Below are 10,196 nucleotides of genomic sequence, written 5' to 3' on the forward strand. Positions count from 1 at the left end.
AGACGGCCACAGGCCTGTGGCAGCCACGCCATCAGGGAAATGGAGTCAGAGAGAGCTGCATCTGCTCTGATAGGGAGGTGGGTGTATGCAGAATCCTCTGGGGGTGGCTCAGGCCTCCCAGGGGAGCACTTACCTTTTTATTTCCTAGTATGTCACAGCTGCTGATGCAGGAATAAAGCAAAGTGCCTGCCACTCTACGCGACTGCCGTTTGTTCATTCATTCATGTATTCGTTCTTCCTTTACACATGCATGGCAGATTAACAAAAGGGCCTCCACAACCTAGCCGCGTGGTGTCCATGGGTTTTTAGCCTCTCTGAGCAGGTTTGACAGGGCTGCTTTTTCCTCTCCCTAACTCCCTAACTTCCTCTCCCTAACTAGGGGAGGTTCCTCTCCCTAACCTCCCGATGCAGACTGGGACATTCTCAGGCTGTGTTTGAGCCACCCCTTCATCCTCTGTGCTTTTCCCTGGCATCCTCAGCTCCCCTCTCCCCATCATGGTGCTCCTGGGCTGTTCCCAGAGCTCCTGTTACTCTCTGTGTCCTCCCAACCCCAAACCCGTCCAGCTCTGTATCCACCTGCCCAGCTGCCATTCATGCTGCAGATGTAGCACTCCCAGAGCCCATGTGTCTCCACTCACTCAGGCATCCTACCTCCTACCCCTGGTGGTGGCCGCAGTGCCCACTGGGCCACCCCAGCCAAGCCCAAGAATAGCCACATGGGAGCCCTTCCTCCATCTGCCCTTCCTCATTCACACGTTACCACATCTTGCCAATTTCATCTCCTGAGGACCTCACCTTCCATCATTCTCTCCCCATCATACCACAGTTGCCACCTTTATTTCTCTCCTAGACCTCAGCTGGCATTACTTGGACAGTCATTTCTTTGGAACCTCCTGGCCAGCTTTGCACACATTTAACTAGACTAAGATTTGAGACCAGACATGGTGGCTTATGCTTCTAATCCCAACACTTTGGGAGGCCAAGGCAGGCAGATCCCCTGAGGTTAGGAGTTTGAGACCTACCTGGGCAACATGGTAAAACCTCTTCTCTACTAAAAATACAAAAATTAGCCAGGTGTGGTGGCACACACCTGTAATCCCACCTACTCGGGAGGCTGAGGCAGGAGAATTGAACCTGGGAGGAGGAGGCTGCAGTGAGCCAAGATCACGCCACCACACTCCAGCCTGGGCGACAGAGTGAGACTCCGTCTCAAACAACAACAACAAAAAAGAAGATTTGAGCTCCCTTCTCAGATCCGTGCCTCTTGACCTAGGCTGAAGGCTTCTACTCTCTCCGGTGTCACCTTCAGGAACCTGCTTGTTACTTCCCTCCTAAGAATGTTCCAGAAGGTCTTGGTTTATCTTCTGGAGGGCATTCAAGAACTCAGAGTCATCTCACATGTCTAGAAGAGAAATATTAAGGCCAGGCATGGTGGCTCACACCTGTAATTTCAGTACTTTGGAAGGCTGAGGCAGGAGGATCACTTGAGCCCCAGAGTTCAAGACCAGCTTGGGCAACATAGCAAGATCTCATCTCAAAAAAAAAAAAAAAAAATTAGCCAGGCATGGTGGCACATGCCTGTAGTCTCAGCTACTTACAAGGCTGAGACGGGAGGATCATTTGAGCCCAGGAAGTCAAGTGCAGTGAGCTGCGATCGTGCCACTGCACTCCAGCCTGGGCAACAGAACAAGATCCTGTCTCAAAATTTAAAAAGGGAGAAAGAAACAGAAACACGGCAGCTTGGAAACCTGGCTGGGGGTGATTGTGGGGAACTGCTGCTGACGGGCTCTCAGGCACACCCCCCACTCCAGCCATTTTGCCTGGCTGCCTTAGGAACCCTCCTCCTACTCTTCTGAGAGTCCCCTCCAGGCAGTCATGGCTCACTTATCCCTGCCACATGAACTCCAGAAAGGATTCTTGGTAGAAACCCACAGAAACTGTTCCCAGTCACAAAGCATGCCAGGTGCATCCTGTTCTTTCTGTCATTTAAAAAGATAAATGTGTCTCTATCCCTCCTTCTTATAAAACAGTACCCTCTCACACTGCGTGGCTTGAATTCTGGTCTTACTTACGCCTTTGGATTCAATGACCTTCATCAAATTTCTACAAGACAAGGGCCATTTACAATAAACATTGTCGGAACTTCACTTAGCAATGTACTCGGGAAATAAATTTTGGTCTCTAAATAGAGAAACAAATGCAACAAATAATCCCACAGACCATTATAACATATCTTTTAGATGGTAGTTGTCAAGGATTAGAGTTACTCGCCCAAAACTGTTGTTGGTGTTTGGAAGCATCCAAACATTGGCTGGCCCATGTCCCACAGGGGCATCCGCACAGCACCCTGGTGAGCAGAGAGTTGTGTGTATGGGGACTAAGCAGAGTGGTAGGCAGTTTGCAGGAAGCTTGCCAATGCTTATTAATATTTACCAAAGAGACGCAGGACCGGCCGCACGGCCCACGATAGTCATCCCAGCACTTTGGGAGGCTGAGGTGGGCGGGTCACAAGGTCAGGAGTTCAAGACCATCCTGACCAAAATTGTGAAACTCCATCTCTACTAAAAATACAAAAATTAGCTGGGTATGGTGGTGAATATCTGTAGTCCCAGATACTTGGGAGGCTAAGGCAGGAGAATCCCTTGAACCCAGGAGGCGGAGGTTGCAGTGAGCTGAGATCACGCCACTGTACTCCAGCCAGGGCAACAAACAGTGAAACTCCATCTAAAAACGAACAAAAAAAGAGGTGCAGGACCATCTGCATATGTTACATTTTGGTGATAATATCTGACCTTCTGGGAGAGGAGATATGTTACATATGTTACATTTGTTACAAGAGAATGTCTTACCCCACCCCCATGGACCCAGAAAGGGTCCTTCTGGGAGAAGAGATATGTTACATATGTTACTTTTGTTACAAGAGAATGTCTTACCCCACCCCCACGGACCCAGAAAGGCGTGCACATGTGGATGGCAGGAGAGTGACTGCCGATACTTCCTGTGTTGCTATCCTCTGCTCCAGGTGGGTACTGGTCACAGGCACAGGACAGAAGGCTCCCCAGAGTCTGATCCTGTCTCGAACCCAGCTGGCTATCCTGCAACCCCCAACCCACTGGCCTTTGGGAGTGGACAACAGCCCACGTCTCCAGGTGGCCAGGCCCCCCTGTGCAGGCATGTTACAGCAAGTTGTGTTTTTCCGGTTTGTCTCTGCCCAGCATGGTGTGACCATGGAGGGGACACTGAACAGACCTGGGGGTGGTGGTACCGAGGCAGAGGCAGGTGCACAGTTGTTTCCAAGGAAGAAAATGAATTCATGATCTAAAATGCAAAACCTTAATTATGCTTGACTCCCCTCCCTCCCTCCCTCATTTCTCTCTCTCCCTCCCTCCATCCATCCTTCCCATGTTTCCTTCCCTCCCTCCCTTCCTTCCTCTCTTCCTCACACCCTTTATTGACCTTCTTTCATTTTGTGACTTTGTCAAATACAGCTCCAGGCTGTCTTCTCTTTCTCCTCTGCTCTGGCCACACACATACCCTTCCACCCTGTGTCTGCCCATAGAAATCTTGGGTCCCTTCCAGTATTCCTGCCCACCATGGCCTCTGTTAGGAGATTCCCGTGCAGTCTCCTAGCAGGGCAGCCCTTCTGGGAATCGCTCCCCGGTGCTTGTGTGCACTCCAGCCCAGCCCTTAGAGCTGCTTACTTGGCTTTTGTCTTATGTCCTCTGACCACCTATCAGGGCCTGTCCATGGGGCTGTGTCTGCATGGGAGCAGCCCCAAACACAGTCCTTGTCAGCACCCCGATCTGGACCTGAATTGGGCCCTTGCGCTCACTACCTGTGGACCAAAGACAAATCAGGTTCTCCCCGTCCCCAGAGTGGGGAAAGCAGTAGTGTGGGCCTCCCTGGGGTCCCCACGACAGTGTAGTGAGTGCGGGCACGGAGCCTGCTGCACGTCTCTATGGACATTTCCATAACTTTTCTTTTCTTTTTTTTCCCTCTGAGATGGAGCCTTGCCCTGTCACCCAGGCTGGAGTGCAGTGGCACAATCATGGCTCACTGCAACCTCCACCTCCCGGGTTCAAGACATTCCCCTGCTCCAGCCTCTCGAGTATCTAGGATTACAGGTGCCCACCATCAAGCCTGGCTAATTTTTGTATTTTTAGTACAGACAGGGTTTCACGAGGTTGGTGAGCCTGGTCTCAAACTCCTGAACTCAAATTATCCTCCTGCCTCAGCCTCCCAAAGTGCTGGAATTACAGGCATGAGCCACTGCGCCCAGCTAACTTTTCAGTTTATAAACACTAATACCTACTTGTGTCCCGTGGCCTCATCTCAGCCATGTGAGGCTGATGTTGTGCCCATTGTACAGATGGCAGAGCAGGCTCAGGTTCAGGAAGCTGGTGGAAGCCACCCAACCATGAGGTGCAGAGCACAACATCTGGGACAGGGTCTTCGCGACAGCTCTTGGGATCCTGTCTTCTCATGGTTGCGATCTCAGAGAGCTTTCACTGTTGGATCAGAGGCTGACTCCAGACTCCACCCCAGTGCTGCTGGGCCCTGTGGGCACTGACAGAGCAGTCTTTGCTGGCCTGACTCATATTCCTGAGTCTCAGGGGTTCCTGTGCCACCAGAGAATGAGCTCCCCAAGTATCAGTCACTTGGTTCAGTGCCTGTATCTTAAACTGGGCACCTTTAGCAAAAGTCCAGTGTGGAGCTATGTACCCTCCTGCCACAGCCCAGGATCTAGCACAGAGCTGGGTACTGTGCCATCATAAGCCTCCATAAAGACTGCCGTAGGCGTCGCAGTGCAGATGGCAGGACTGTGCCTGGGCTGCAGGCGCACATATACCAGGTATGTGCAGTGCAGATTGTAGGGCTGTGCCCGGGATGCAGGTGCACATTTACCAGGTGTGTGCAGTGTGGATGGCAGGGCTGTGCCTGGGCTGCAGGCGCACGTTTACCGGGTGCGTGTAGTGCGGATGGCAGGGCTGTGCCTGGGCTGCAGGCGCACGTTTACCGGGTGCGTGTAGTGCGGATGGCAGGGCTGTGCCTGGGCTGCAGGCGCACGTTTACCGGGTGCGTGCAGTGTGGATGGCAGGGCTGGGCCTGGGCTGCAGTTGCACATTTACCAGGTGTGTGCAGTGTGGATTTCAAGACTCAGAGATGAGACAGCCAGTTCCTGTCCAGCCTGAGGGTCAGGCAGGGGTAACCATCTAAGACCCTGGGCATCTTCCCCAGCTTGGGCGGTTCCCCAAGCCATAGCTTTTCAGCAGGACGGCCAGCAGGGCATCTGTCATCTTCGTCCACCAGCATCACAGCCTGTTTTGGGGAGAGGTAGTATTTCCACACCCCACTCAGGCTGATAGCATTTGAGGAAGAAGAGAAAGAGGGGCTTTTCGGTTTTCTGATTTCCTTTCTGAAGGTGAACCTGTCACTGGTGAAAAAAATTGTTTTTTGTTTTTTTTTTTTTTGGACCAAGAAAGCGGCCTTGGCCTCCAGTGCCAGAGCAGGCTCTGGCTTGGGCAGAGGATCCTGGAGAGGACGCTATGCTGTGTTGGGCAGGAAGTTGCTTCCTCCCTCCAAACGTAGGTGTCCAGCTCTCTCTTCCTCCCTTTGTTAAGTAGAAGGAGCTGTTATGCCAAGGGCAGGCAGGAAACAGGCCCCTGAGTGCTCAGGTTCATGGCCGGGCTTTAAAGCAAGAGTTTCCTCTTGGCCCTCGGGCCACACTTCTGGCTTGCCGAGGACAGACAGCAGGAAGAATGCTGGCCTCCTCCATGCCACCAGATCCTGTCCCCAGGCCAGCAGGAGGGGAGGGGAAGCAATCTCATCACGGGAGCAGGAGGGGCCAGCTCTGGAGTCCACATGGCTGTGGCTGGGCTGTGCTTCTAGAAGCAGCAGCTCTTGCTGCCTCTCTCTAGGGATTTTTGTCTTTCTTTTAAAAACTTTTTTTTACCTTCTTTTTTTAGATGGGGTCTTGCTATGTTGCCCAGGCTGGTCTCAAATTCCTGGGCTCAAGCGATGCTCCTGCCTCAGCCTCCCAAAGTGATGGGATTGCAGGCATGAGCCAGTACACCTGGCTGACTTTTATCTTTCCTACCAGCCTTTTCATGTGAGCTGAGCCTGCAGGCTGTGCCTAAGCATAGCCCTTTGAACTTGATAGACCATGAGCTTCGAAAGACTCCTTTGCAGTCTGAGTTCTCTGGCAAATACACTAGCTTGGTTAAGCCGACTTTTCTTTGATTGATGTTGGCTGCATCTAGAAAGCAGGATTGCCACCACTCCTTGAAGCACCCCATGATTAGAGTGTCTGTGCGCTGCTTCTGCTCTACGGAGGCTGGTGACAAATTGCCTGAAAAGACCCCCTGTCAGAGGATGATGGGCTCATCTGCAGCAGGGCCACTGGCAGCCCAATTGCTTCCAAGATTAAACCTTTCCAAAGCGGTCTGCACTGCCCGGTACACAGTTGGGCCACTTGGTTTAAGATTACAGATGAAGGTACTGAATTGGATCTCATTTAAAAATATATAGGTTTTAAAGTTTGAGGGCTCAGGAAGAAAATGAAATCCTTTGTCCCAAACCAGGGCCTGGTTTTGTCAGTGGCACGTGCACGTGTGTGTGTTTGTCTGTGTGTGTGTGTGTGCGCGTGTGTGTGTGTGTGTGTGTGTGTGTGTGTGTGTGTGTTCTAAAGAGACCCTAGTGGCTGGACACTGTGGCTCACATCTGTAATCCCAGAACTTTGGGAGGCTGAGGCGGGAGGATCACCTGAAGTCAGGAGCTCGAGGCCAGCCTGGCCAACATGGCGAAACCCTGTGTCTACTAAAAATACAAAAATTAGCCAGGTGTGGTAGCAGGCAACTGTAATCCCAGCTACTTGGAAGGCTGAGGCAGGAGAATCGCTTGAACCTGGGAGGCAGAGGTTGCAGTAAGCCAAGACTGCACCATTGTACTCCAGCCTGGGTGACAAGAGTGAAACTCTGTCTCAAAAAAAAAAAAAAAAAGAGAGAGAGAGAGACCCTAGTTTAGCTCTTTTGGAAAGCAACTGCCCTGCATTAGGCTTGTTTCTGGATGCTAGCACTAAAATAGCAATCAGACTCTGCATGCCTCTAACAGGCAACTTGTCCACAAAACCACTTCCAAATGTTTTCCCAAGTGCAAGTGTCTGAACCAGGCTTCTTTCTCATCCACCTCCTGTGGAAGGAAGATTGCATCTTGAGTTCTAAAGATTTTTAAACAATTTCATACTTGCAGACCAATGTATACTTTATGTCCATTGACATTGGAAAACATTCTTGTCTAATCAATCGCTCTGGCCCAGCTTTAGATTTCTCCAGAAATAGCTAGATCCTGTGGGCACCTTGAGGCTGCAGCCCATTGTGCAGAATTGCTTAATGTGTACCTCACCTGGTTTTTGCCTTCATGCCATTGTTGGTCCCTCAGTAAAATGTTCATTCTGTTGGGTTTTATGTGCAAGAATGCTGGTGGGTTGGGTGAGTGTTAGTATTTAAGGGAAAAGTTGCTTTGTTTTTTTTTGTTTTTAAGAGTTTGGATCTCGGGAGGCTGAGGCAGGAGAATTCCGTGAACCCGAGAGGCGGAGCTTGCAGTGAGCCGAGATCACGCCACTGCACTCCAGTCTGGGGCACAGAGCGAGACTCCGTCAAAAAAAAAAAAAAAAAGTTAGGATCTCACTTTGTCACCTGGGCTGGAGTGCAGTGGTGCAATCATAGCTCACTGCAGCCTCAAACTCTTGGGCTCAGAGGACCCTCTCACCTCACCCTCCCTGAGTAGATGGGACTACAGTGGGTGCACATCACCATGTCCGGCTAATACTTTTTATTTTTATTTTTGTAGAGGTGGGGTCTTGCTTTGTTGCCCAGGCTGGTCTTGAACTCGTGGGCCTCAAGTAATCACCTCACCTTGGCCTCCCAAAGCATTGGGATTACAGGCATGAGTCACCAGGCCTGGCCTGATTTGCTTCTGACTAGTGTCCTGCATTTATTAAAGACCCTAGATCGCTCCTGGTGTTCTAAAAATAAACAAGCCCACCTATCTGCCTTCTAGACATGGGCTGGAGGGCCTGCCATGAGCATCCTTGGGTATTCCCAATAGCCCTAGTTAACCGAGGCTGACTTACAATTCCTCCCTCTCTTAACCAAAATTATGTTGAATTTTTGTGTTCCTTGTCTTGTAACTGAAAAGCTCTTGTTTATTTGTTATTTAATTTTTTTTTTTTTTTTGAGACAGATTCTCACTCTCTTGCCCAGGGTGGAGTGCAGTGGCATGAACTTGGCTCACTGCAACCTCCGCTTCCCAGATTCCAGCTATTCTCCTGTCTCTGCCTCTAGAATAGCTGGTACTACAGGAGTCTGCCACCACACCAAGCTAATTTTTTGTATTTTTAGCAGACACGGGGTTACACCATGTTGGCCAGGCTGGTCTCGAACTCCTGACCCCAGGTGATCCACTCGCCTCAGCCTCCCAAAGTGCTGGGATTACAGCCATGAGCCACCACACCCTGCCCTGTTTGGCATTTTTAATGCCCTATTGCCATTATTTGCACTTATTCTTTTGCAGAATTTCAGCACCAGTGGTCAGGATGTTCCTTCTGGCCATGCACATGCAGGACACCCAACAGGCACTTGATAAGTGTGTGCTGAGCAAAACTCACTTCTTCCTTCTGGCCACATTCATCACAGGTGTACTCAAAGCAGCAAGAGCTTGCCCCAGCTCAGAAGTGCTTAGTTGCTAATTAGCTGTTTTCACAAAGATACTGAAATTGGAGACATCAGTGTTCATCCTTTAGCCATAGCATTGGAAAAATATGATTGATTTACAACTGTGACTAAAAAGGTGTTTAGAGAACTGTTCTACGTAAAACAAGACAGTAAGCTGGGTGCGGTGGCTTGAGCTGGTAATCCCAGCTGAGGCGGGTAGGTTGTTTGAGCTCAGGAGTTCTGGACCAGCCTGGGCAACATAATGAGACCCCATCTCTACAAAAATATTTTTTTAAAAAAAAGCTGAGTGTAGTGGTGCATGCCTGTAGTCCCAGCTACTTGGGAGGCTGAGGCAGGAGGATCTCTTCAGCCTGGGAGGTGGAGGTTGCAGTGAGCTGTGGTTGCACCACTGCACTCCAGCCTGGGCATCAGAGTGAGACCCTGTCTCAGAAAGAAACAAAAAATATATAGTGTGTGTGGTTGCAACTTTTGCACATCACCTTGAGTTCTGGGCAAGGGGAGAGGAACTGAGGTTGGTCACTTCTTGCATGGATGGCTTTGGGATTTGGGTGAGTTTTTTGCTCCACAGTACTTTTCACCCTGTATTTTCTCATAGGTTTTGCCCCACTGGAGCTTTATATGGAGATTGGGGCTCTCAGGTCCCATATGGTACTTACTAGCGAGAGTTCTAAGTGGCAAATCCCCTTCCTGCCCCGGCATTGGTACAAGGCTGCCTTGCTGTTGGACCACGATACTCCAAGAGTCCAGTTCCCCTGTTTGCTTGAGTCCGAAGCAAGGTCCCACTTGGGAGTTATAGATCAGACTCCTTTGATGTCAGAGCATCACAGCAGAATTCTAGGCCACCCGGGCATGAGTGCTCTCTGCAGATCTGCGAGTGGTGCTGGTCCACCCTGCCACCTCCACCCCTAGCACCATATCTGTGTGATTAAAGCTGTGACCTGCCCCTTGGGTGGAAGCCTTCCAGTCCTTGGAAGAAGAATCTTAGCTGCTTCTGTGTGCAGAGGATGTCTTTGTGGGATTTTTTTTCTTTTTCTTTTTTTTTTTTTTGAGACAGAGTCGTACTCTGTCACCCAGGCTGGAGTGCAGTAGCGTGATCTTGGCTCACTGCAACCTCCGCCTCCCAGGTTTAAGTGATTCTCCTGCCTCTGCCTCCTGAGTAGCTGGGACTACAGGCACCCACCACCATACCCAGCTCATTTTTGTATTTTTGGTAGAGACAGGGTTTCACCATGTTGGCCAGACTGATCTCAAACTCCAGACTTCAGGTGATCTGCCTGCCTCGGCCTCCCAAAGTGCTGCAATTACAGGTGTGAGTCACTGTGCCTGGCCCAGAGAGACTCTTTAGAGAGGCTCCTTGATCCCACAAGGGGCAGGGGTCTCTGGCAAGGCACAGCCCATCCCACCAGGCCCAGCGCCTGGTGATGACCACCCCCCCACCACCAACCCACCCCACTGTCCTGTTGT

This window comes from Pongo pygmaeus, chromosome 6 (assembly GCF_028885625.2).
Source record: "Pongo pygmaeus isolate AG05252 chromosome 6, NHGRI_mPonPyg2-v2.0_pri, whole genome shotgun sequence".
NCBI classification, from domain to species: domain Eukaryota; kingdom Metazoa; phylum Chordata; class Mammalia; order Primates; family Hominidae; genus Pongo; species Pongo pygmaeus.